The sequence below is a fragment of the Thermobia domestica genome, chromosome 12 (assembly GCF_964235325.1).
Source record: "Thermobia domestica chromosome 12, izTheDome1.hap1.1, whole genome shotgun sequence".
NCBI lineage: Eukaryota > Metazoa > Arthropoda > Insecta > Zygentoma > Lepismatidae > Thermobia > Thermobia domestica.
This window is the reverse complement of record NC_137465.1, coordinates 199,367,831-199,379,921: the sequence shown is the minus strand read 5'-3', so window position 1 is coordinate 199,379,921 and position 12,091 is coordinate 199,367,831.

The following is a 12,091-nucleotide window of genomic DNA, read 5'->3' as shown; positions in this document are numbered from 1 at the left end:
TTTTAGACTTCTCTTTACTTTGGTCTACTTTACCTTGATTTGATATTTTCAAATTTCATCCTACTATCCATTGAAAATGTCTGTAAGTCAACAAAGAAATAATTATACATGATAATTAAATTTAAATTCATCGCAATTTGGCGCATGACAAACACTTTACCATTGTATATTGTAAAGACCAGATCCACCGGTATTGTAACAGAGCGGGGCTTGAGCGCTGAATCGTAAAAATTCAAACTCCGATTAGTGATAATTTCGCAGTCTTGTTTTATTACAATTGTAACCTTTATTTAGTTTAGAAAAGAGCGTAGATCATGGGTCAGATTTGATGACGATGGGTTTTGGTGGGTGGGGTGTTGAATTGGTCACAAGTGTTCAGTGTGATTCACGGTGTGTGGTGGGTCGCAGTGGGTCACATCCTGTTGCTCCACAACCCACATAGAAAACTATACCCACTGACCCACTCCAACTCTGATTAACGCTTCGACATCTGGAGTAAACAAGTTCTGCAAGGAAACCTTCTTTCTTTCAAAATATATTTTTATATGCTCATATTTATTATTATTCATTACTTTATTGACTTTTTCCTACATTATCTTAGATTAGTGACCGTGTTCAAGATAGTGAAATATGGTTATGTATGTTTACACTTTCGTTTCTTTCTTTTAAAATACATCCCTATGTGTTCACGTAGTCCAAAAGTAGGCATACACTTCTATATTGATTAACTATAACATTCTAGTTTGTAAGTTTATTTGCTTCGGCTCGTCTGAGCTTAAGTTGTAAGTAAAAACTTATTAAGGACAAATAATAAAGAAACTAAGTTTACCAAATGGATAAAAATGAGAAAATTATTTTAATTACAATGAGCTGATCAGTAAGGTACTGTATACTTATATTTGGGCCACCTGTATATTACTAATAGTTTTTTTCTTGCATTTATTAATGACTAGCTGAAATACCCACTTTTCGCATGGGTCATATAAAATATTTATGTAAACAAACTGAACAACGAAACGAAATGATATAGGACATTTGGTACTACTTTCACACATCCCGGTAAACCACCCTGAGACACCCTGGTTCAAAATTTAAAGAACGCCTCTCACCCACAGGCGATTGGGCTGTATTTGGAAGTCAACGCCTCTGAAAGGACCACCATTCATCTCAGCGACGGTGAAAACTAAGGATTTGACACTAATATAGGCCATTTTGTAATGTTTTTATATATTTCGGTACCACGATACAATGGTAGCCGACTTTGAAAGTCATCGCTAATGGAAGTGTCACCAATGATCACTGCGCCCGCGATATGTATTTAACACAAAAGTCAGTTATTTTATAATATATTTACATGTCCCGGTAAACGCAAACTTCACCTGAGACGCCTAGTTCGAATTTCCTTTTTAAAAGGTATCCGTGACCAAAATTTAGTAACTTTTGGTCTAATCGTCTGATTCCCAGGCCGCACACAGACAGACACACAAATAAACTCGTATTTCACACACACAACAGATAGAACAACTCAGAGCATTTTGTTTTACATAGCATAGAACGTTGCTATGTTGCTTCTACTAAGTACCTGAGGCATTAATCTTTTATATGTAAACACGTCTGTTGAATTTGTCCCTTGCATCGAAGTAATTGGTCGCGTATACTCTTAGTATTAGGTATTTTGTTGATATATTGACCTTGAAGAACCAACAAATGGATTTTCATTGAGTCACGAGTCCATAAAGTTGATATACAGTAGAATTGACATATACATTATTAATCCGATGTAAAATAGAAAGATTATATTGGGTGTACCTGAACACCCACAAATTTGATATAGCAAGAGACCTTCCCACGACTGCTTCCAATCCGGCATAAATTTCTCGGCTAACTTATAACGGCTGAATTATACACAAGAGTATCATTGAATGCTAGTGTTAATAATATTTATGGAACTATGCCGTGTATATAACTTCCAAACTATGTCGTGCATAAAAGTCGGAAGTCTTATAGAGCGGTTTCATCTGTGTGTATGTAACAGATACCAGAGCAAATACAATAAGTGATATCGAGAAATGATTTTCTGCCGTTGATTCTGCATCCGAAGAATAGATTTCATCTCATCCGTAAACTCCATACTCAAGCCAGAAGTGGCTCAAATTAGCTATTTCCAGTGTTGCCACGAGAAGAGAAGGAACCCTTTAGGACGAGACGCGAGACGAGACAGACTACTCCTCTCTTCTTGTATCTCGAAATTGTAAACACAATTTTGGAATTTAAAACAGACACACAGCAAACGTAACGTTTTCGATGTTACTCGGATGACACATTACATGTTAGAACTTTGAAACCGTTATGTTTGCTCTGCGTTTTTTTTCTTTTTATAAAATGAAGGTAAGTGTCTTGTTAGCTTGTTTTTATTAAATTATTTCTTCGTGCTTAATTTTTCGGCTGTTTCTAGTATACATTACTTAATTCCCTACGGTAATTTGAGTCCGGCACTTATAATTGAAATTTAACTTTTGGTTATATTGCATTTTATTTTCAATAGTAAAGATGCCTTAGAACACAGAGGCTGAGGAAATGAAATTTATTCACGGATTTGTGAATTCGAACCTCTGTTCTGGATGACTTTGTATGTGTTCTTAACCTTATTTTTACAACGCATGTCCTGCACTGTTTAAAATAGCTGTGTTAATTTAACACAGATCTATGGGGGCATGGAATGCATTACCCGCCCAACTTTTTGGAAAAAAAATGAGTTATTCATAATCGTTACACACTCGTCTAGGAAGTATTCCACAGGTCCGAGGCCGACCCAAAGGTCTGCTCCCCAGCAGACAATTCCTAATTCGGCCCATGTTCAACACAATGCGTTGACCCAGCGTGGCTACCACTTTTTGTGTTAAATCAACACAACAGACGGTATTGATTTCGGTAGTGGGAGAAAAATTTGCTGCAGGGAGATTTGAACATCAATTACCTAGTTAGAAGTCGAGCGTCTTACCTCCTTGGCTAGTTCTTCAGACAGAAAATTAACACATGAAACAGTATAGAGATAAAACATGTTGCTGAACACCAAACACAAAATTACTTTCACGACACGTACCATGGTTTAATTAATTCTTCAATGGTCAACTAAGAAGCACATTTCCTTACTCCTTTCAGAATCCTTTCTGTAGTTTTATTTTTAAGCCACTACACGACCTGGCGACGCGACGGCCAAAACATTTTCTTTGATCATGCTTTTGTTATTGTCTCTCGGGCCAATCATAGCATCGCTATTACTAGCGTCAAATCATAATAGTAAATACCGTCGTAATTCAAATATGCCAAGTTCCATTTTGATCTACAATTTCCCTGTCAAAAACATTCTTATACGGTTATTATCATATCAAATATAAGTGTGTTAGGACTTGGGAACGATTAGTGAAAGTTAGGAAAGGCTCTATTTTAAATCTGTCTTAAGACCGTCCTCACTATTATAATTGTCGTGTGCTATTACTAAATCCAGTATCGCAGTAGACATGCTTATCTCACTTGACTCGCGGTTTTAGAGAGTAAGGTAGTTTATACGGAATACTATCTAAAAACAGTCTAAGTGAGTCGGTATTGAAATCTTGAACACGTTCAGGAAGGTCTATTTCAAGTTAGTTTGGGATTTTACTTTGCAGGAGCTCTTATTTTCAGTTGTTTGTCACCCTCGTAACGTGCCACTTTACTCACTCCTCCCAAGAGTCAGTATCCTTTCGTGCCACTGCAGTCACATCAAACTTTACTTGTCGCGTTAACATTACTTGACAATAAAGTCTTCGTTTCCGACATATCTATGAGCAATTTATATTCATGTATTCGTGCTGGTAAAACAAGTTTAAATGTTTCAGAATGTAGAAAAATTCAGGGTTGAGGATCCTAAAACCAGCGGTTCGAATCTGTCTTCAACATTGGGGGAGGGGTAAGACCGTTCCCTTATTTTTTAAAGAGATCTTCAAAATATTTATAAGTTGGAAAACAACACTGTGGAGGATTAAGGAGCAGAATTGTCTTCAACAATGGGAGGTGGGAAGATTTGAGGATCATTCTGAGAGAAGGGAGATGACACTCATATTATGGTAAATGAATCTGATTTCTGAGGTGAACCTGTTCTGAGGTGGCAGTCGTACACAAATCATCACATTTCTCAGTCCCCCCAAGAAACAGGACCACACGCTTGGTACGTCCCTGATTCAATGCATTATATTTATTTCTTGCAAAACATGATTACTAGATGCGTAATATGTAAAATTATATCATTTTTTGATTTTTATAGGTCTCTTGTTAACACAACCATAAACTCCGGCGTTCCGCCTGTTTGTTTTATGTCGCATATGCGAGACTCTACTGTATTTCCAAAGAGAGCATATACACCGGGGCTAAAGTTATGCATGGGCCGGAATTTTTAGCTTGGACCCGAGCCGGCCGCTTGAATCTATCAGCATTATCGGATTAAGTGTGGAGCTAATGGAGCCCAGGCTCTGGGACCCCAAGCTCAGAGGGCCACTTAAGATCCCTCTGTTTAATACTAAAACATAATAATCAACTTATTATATTATAAGCTTCAGACCTATGCTAAAATTCTTTTGGCTTGTTACACTCGCGCTTGTTTAACTGTTTAACGCTTATTTAACTGTTAATAATGAATATAATTATTTATCTGTTAATAATGAATGTAACTAAACTAATTATTGTAAACTTGGAGAATATTACAATATTGCAGCATAGTTCTTGGTGCTTCGAAAAGCCTATGAGGCAGTGGAATGGAGCAAAGAAATTTTATGCGCTGTAACTATTTGTAACATAGAGCTTCCTTAAAATAGTCGGCTTCATGTCTCCAAAAGCCTTAATCCGCCGCTGTCTATAAGCAATATTTCACGAAAAGCTGGTACTTTTAACGAATGCGTTTTTCATCAAGTTTCCATAAAGTTGTCCCTTTTTCCTTTAAATGATTTCAGAGGCAGCAGTATATCAGTGGAGGCAGCGGTAGAGAGTTCACTTCTGGTGCATGGAGTCATTGGTTCGATCCCTGCTCGCACCAAGTGAACCTTGCGCTGGACAAACACCGTGTGCTTGGGTTTTCTCGGGGTTCTCGCGTTTTCTCCCACTTTCTTCATTCGACCATTTCATTCATTTCTCATCATCACTGTTACCTTTAGCCTAGCTGGCATCAAGGTGGGACGTAAAACTTAAAGACTTCATTTCAAATAATTTCAATCAAAAATATTTTGCTGGACACATGTAATTTCGAATAAAACAAATTACTATATAAAATTCCGAGTACATTATTTTTTTAATGAACTTCTCGCGAATCTTATTTCTAAGTCGAAGGATAAAAAGATTACATTCACTATCTTATTATTATAGATCCGCTCCAATTGAAGCAGTTGAAATAGTTTGGAAAAATTAAAAAGTTGCACTCTATATTCCAGTGTATCACAATCGGTATAACGCGGCACACTTGGATGTGCAGCAAAGTGAGTAGTTTGACCCAAACTTTTCCTATTATTTGCAAGAATATTTGTCGCGTGTCTGTTGTTTACTATTATTATTAATATCAACTATTTCCACGGATTAGCTGTCTGTATACAGTTATGCAACCAAAAATAGCATATGGAGGGAATGAGTATAATTATTCACTTTAATAATAACAGAAAGGTATATTTACTTCTATATTCTACCGGGAATAACTGCATCCGTCTAGAAACTTAAGACTAACAACAAAGGGATCCGATGTTCTGACCACACACCGCCCCAAAGTCATGAGTGCCACAAGTTCTCCTCTACGCCTTGGTACAATAAGGGCCGTTAGGTTCAGGGAGACAAGGAAATAACTTAATTCCATTGCAGTTATATGCTTTAATAAATGTTAACTTATGTTTATAAATTATGTAATTGATAGTTTCGTTTTCTGTTTATTATTATATTATTATTATTATTATTATTATTATTATTATTATTATTATTATTATTATTATTATTATTATTATTATTATTATTATTATTATTATTTCTTGATATTATGCATTTCTTAACACGTTGATTGCAATGTGTACGGAATTTCATACACACGTCCCTCCCATGCAGCGCTGCGTGATGATTTACCATACATAAAGGATATAGATATTCTAAGTTTGTTGTCTTCATTCTATTATGACGTGGAAATCAAAATTTAATGTCCAGGCCCCGTATATGCAAAACCATACACAAAGAAATTTATGAACAAAAACATTGATTTTGAGTTTAATATCTCGTTCAGCAACGAAACTACATGAGACGTCGACCTCCTGATTAACGTGGACTCCGAACCACGTGAGTTCCCGCCGAGTCGATCACGACAAAAGGCTTAGCCACCTAGGAGTTCATGAAAAAAGACAAGTATAGACGAAAACAACGATGTGTGATGTGATTTTGAGTTTATTGTCCCTTTCAGCAGCGATTCTATATAAGACGTGGACCTACTGATTAACATGGAATCCGACCCAGATGGGCAGACATCGAAAAATCATTTTTTCGATATGTAGGGGCCGTGTAACTTGAATTCATTGAAATCTCGTATTCGATTTTTATAACGATCACCACACTTCCTTTTTTCGTCGCTCGAATATGAAAACGAATAGACCTACACCGACACTTGGTAATCCCAAAAATTCAATTTGTTATGTTTAATGTGTTGTCACGTTAGAAAAAGCTATGCCTGTTATTTTATTATCAGTTTTTCCCGCTATTGTATAATTCGGAAGAACGATATGATTATAGTTAATATCCATGGCATATTTTCGAAGCATTCGTATTCTTCGTAAATAGAGCTGTAAAACTTAGTTTTGTTTAAAGAAAGCATTTTTTATTTTTTACACCAGTGGCGTAGAGCAGGGAAGGGGCGCAGAAGGGCCGCCCCCCAAAGAGGTCCTACAATGTATTTTGGTGTTGTGATGTTTGTAATTTTATATATATTTTTATGTTTATATATTTTTTGTTAGTAATTTTTCTATATGTACCTATAACAACACTTGGGCCTCCCAAACACACATCCTGGCTAAGCTACTGCTTTACACAGACTTATGATTGCATTTCTTGCATTTGTGGATATGAAAAAAGGAAAACAGAGAGAGTCAATACTCTAAAAGAAACATACACACACACACACATACTAGAACAATAATTTAACATCAGCTTTTTTTTTATGATAACGGGCTATTCTACTTCATCCGCTTTGACTGTAAGGCACAGGTCGCCTTACCGTATGTTTTGTTTGTTCCTGACTCGAAGACACACTCGAAGTGAGTTGAGGTTTCTTTTGCTCTGCACAAACCGAGAGTGGAGGGATAGACATTCAATGCCATAAACTGAAAACAATCCCTATTAATAATAGTACGCTAATTCTGGATGAATACGTCATTAGAGGAAACAAAAAATCACTTCCTCATTATATTGTTTCGGTTTATATTAACATAAACATTATACACTTTCTATAATATTTTGTAAAAAAAAAAGTAAAAGGGATGGCATGGGATGCGATTCGACCTGGTGTTCGCCCCTCTATCCATTTGACCACGGAGATTATGAATTGTACCCTGTCTTTTTTTTAACAAATAAATGCTCATGGCTACAAAGAGTAAGTAATATTAAGGCTGTTATTATTATTAGAAACCTAATAGTATCCTTTGTTAGAGCAAGTCACTTTCAAATTTAAGAAAACAGTTTCACTCTTTGTTTCTATATTTCCGTACAAATCTTGGTAACAGAAGCAAATTTATATTTGGCAGACAATTTACACCCTAGGTTTAAACCAATAAATGCAATATTTTATTCCACTTTGTAGTTCCTTCATTCAACTTCTGGATACTACGATATCACGAATTGTGTATAGTACGTCTGTATTATACAAATGAAAATGGCATTGTTTAATGTAAAGGAAATGGCTGAACCGATCGGTGTGAAGTTTTTAACATAGTTAACACCTACCTCAAACTGGGTTGTTGTCACGTCATATTTATTAAAGTGCGTATCGAGGAGAGAGGTTTAAAAATACATATCAAATAAGTACTTCGCGTCAATGAGATGAAACTTAGTATCGTAACACTACTTTGCACAATATTTAAGCCATTTTAAAGAAAATCGCATGCAACTTACAAACGTATTGATTTAGAAAACTGTAATTAAAACACATAATAACTAGATATATAAGAAAAACATTAGTGCAAGTTCATTAGTAAATAATCAGTATAACCATAGTTATTGAAATATAAACTTTGCAGGAAAGTAACCCCAAAGCTGGGGTTACTTTGCACAACATACAAAAAAGTGTTCGCCATATGAACATAACGTTTCTGTGCAATGTTTTTCCTTCAGCATTTATATTTATACATTTTTCTTTCTACTCAAAACTGCATCCAGTCTACAAATATTAATATTAGAATGATGGTACTGGTCTCAATACTTAGTTTGAATTATCGATATTTCTAAGAAAATTATGTATTTTCTGCTCCCGGCACAGGAACCGCATTGTAATTGTTTAGCATATGTACCGTGTTATGCAAAAATGAACTAAGCGCCAAATTTTGAAAATCCACGTAAATGCGACGATTGGTTCCTGATAAGCATTAGAACGTTTTGCACAATCGAAAAGAGGAAAATCAACACCTTTCCAAAAAGAGAAACATTTTTAACTTTTGATTACGGCTACATTAATGCTGAACATCAACCTTTATACGTAATTTTCTTAAAAGTATGAAAGTGGCGCTTAGTTCGTTTTCGCAGGACACGGTACATATTATGTCCCACAAAAATGCCAACTCAGGAAGTGAAAATAATCCCCGTGAACTGATTTGCCTTGGTTATTCCTTATGTCCAAGAAAATCTTTCAAACCGTAATTAGTGGGAGATTTACGGAATTTGGGACTTTCAGGCTGAGACCCACCCTAATTGCATGATTTCTTTTTTTTAAAATCTAATGTTAGTCATTCCTATGCGTATAAGCTGAAGCCCCCCCAAAAAGTCTAGTCATTACTAAAAAAACTAAGTCATTATGAGTGAAGCCTCTCTCAAACTACTTTTCTTGATCCGCCACTGTTCATAATTTATTTTGAAACAAGAAATTCATTCCAGCATCTTTCTAAATAGGAAATGTAACTAAATTTAGAATGCAAGAGGTTCCAGTAGTAATAATTTCCTATCTAGGCGGTATTTTAGACCGTTACAAAGTAACCCCGAGTAGAGACTGAAACTGCCTGCTCACAGTTATACTCTTTTTATGACTTAAAAACGTTTCACATTTCAATTTCAACTATTGCACCGAAGGTCCATTATACAAAGTAGTATTCTACGAAACTGACTTAACTTTGACGGAAAATCTCGTACGTGATATCTTTCAAATTTTGGCGGCCTTTACAGTGACTGCTTTCCATACCTCTACAACAGTGATCCTTCTCGGTAATTAGAACTGATGTTAACCGCCAACATTATAGCCAAAATACAGTTAGATGTTCTATCTTACGGCGCCAGTTGAAGTTTCCTCCTTTCTGTTCATGGTTTTGCCGACAGAGGACTGTGAAACTCTCTTCATATTTTGTGCAAAATATCCCCTGATGTGCAAAGTTACCCGTCTTACGGTATATAAAATTCTTATTAAAAACGAGTAAGCATATATCCAAGCATTTTGATAAATTTCGGTATTAAGGTAGGAAGAGGGTCAATTTCTATAACTTTTGCTCATTATGAATGGTAGCATCGAGCTTGTATGTCATGGGTTCACATTAAAACGGATGATCTGCTTGAAAGTATTTGTTTTTTACTATAGAGTGGTTCGAGCGAAGACGCCATAATTTTATGATTAGAAGGTCATAGCTCGTTGAAAATTGTGTACAGAAAAAGACAATTGGTACAACTTTGAAAGCTTGTCCTTTGGTAACCTGCACAGAAAGTTTCGTTTCAGAACATTGCATAGTCAATACGCCGGAAGAGGACAAACACAACATTACAATTTACCATCTTCCCCCAACTGTGCAGGGGAAGTTGCCTCATTAATCGGGGGAAGATGGCTCAGAAATCGGAATCGTGTAACGCGCGTATTAGTAAAGGAATAGATGTGATATATAAAAATACATGATTCAAACACTTATTTACAGTAAACTAAAGCATGTCTGCGCTCTCCTTTTATTTTAAAAAAAAATAAAATAGAAAGTGAGGTTGAACTACAGTAAGAGATTACATGATAGAAAATTTCTGCTGAACTAAAAATATATATTTAAGCTGTTCCGAACAAGTACGCTTACACTCCTCAATATGTAATATTATAAATGAAACATACTAGCATATAAAGTAGCAGAGATTACATAATGTTTGGTTATTTTAGTTTTAGAGTCTATTGTTTATGCCCATGACAATATTATATAATCCGTTGGAACTTTGGGCAAACATTCTACCCTACATTTTTTTCAGTATCCTTATTCTTGAAACAAATATCGCACATGTCTGGTTGTTTGCTGCATGTTTCATGTAAACATACTTTGCATCCAATGCATTGTTGCCACTCAACGAAGGACCATTAGGATTATAATAGCATCGCAGGGGCCGCGGTGGTTCAGTGGTAGAGCGTTCATCTGTGGTGCTTGGGGTCCCGGGTTCGATCCCAGCCCCCACCAAGTGAACTTTGTGGTGGACAAACACCATGTGCGTGGGTTTTCTCGGTGTTCTCCCGTTTTCTCCCACTTTCTTCATTCCACCATTTCATACTTTACTCATCATCACCGTCTCCTTTAGCCTAACCAGCATACTGTGGGACGTAAAACTCAAAGATTTCATTTCATTTATTTTAATAGCATCGCCCATAGAAAGTTCAATAATCTTCCAAAGGTACTTGAAGTTCACGTAGTGGTGTAGTTTCTTTTGAAAACTGATCTCCATGACTTGTAGTTTTACAAGGGGAATAGACAATATCTTTTGTAGTTTGAGACCGAGACGATTTATTCGTCTTACTTTCCTTCCAATACTTAGGTGCTTTCCTGTGCTCTGAGAACGTAAGTATGTTAATTTGGCGTTTGCGGTTTGTCTGAGAATTAGCGAAGGTATGGGCAGGTAACAAGCGTGAAGAGAGAGCATCTTTGTTGGAGTTGAAGATCTACTACTTTTAGATGAAGGTCTACTAGAGTGTAAAGGTGTACGTAGGCCTATAGATGTTGTAGTACCCACTGGAACTCCTAAAGATATGCTTGGAATCTGTTCGATTTTATTTCCTCGAAATCTCTGATGTTGAGAATGATATCTTCTATTCCGCAAACGGGTTATGTATGTTTGACATCCCTTCAGGACTTATGAGATCTGAAATTGTGTAAATTTTATCGGGTACTGCTTCAGGATTGTATGCATATATCCCACAAGCAGCAAGTCCTGCTGTAGCGTTATTGGTAACAGCTGCCTTCTCCCATGCTTCTCTCAAAAGTGAAGGAAACTGCTTCCGAGTGACTTTCGTGTTGGAATGGGTACATTGCCAGTTCTCGCAAAAAATGTTTAAAAAATGTTCTTCAGAGGTATGAGGAACGACCTTTGGTTGTAAGTGCTTAAGTTGTTGTAACCAATGCGTATTGTAGCGAATGCGTATGTGTAAGGAACAATAATATTACATCATTATTTAACGCTGTTTGCAGCATGTCTGAATCAGTACAATGTGACGAATGCCCTCCAACACCAAAATCACACGTCTGGGAGGTTTCCTGGAAATGACGTGTTTCAAACACATGCATAAATATGTCAGAGTTAACATAAACTGATATTTGATTCAAAACTGATATTTGTGCACTAATGGGAAGACCATCTTCCTACTCAGATTTTTATTCTTTCCCTTCAAAATACTTCAATGGTAAAGAATGATGTTTTGCGTGCAACACGCAATCAACAAGTTAGTTTCACTTTTTGCAACTGAAGTTACCTGATTTACTCATTTTAAACTCTTTTGCGGCAATTACTGTTTCTGGTCTGGAGTTTAATTGAAAGCCCATTTCGTGGCAATTATATATTTGTCTAGTAATTTCCAACAAAATATTTTTGTAAGAACGCCCAACAATTG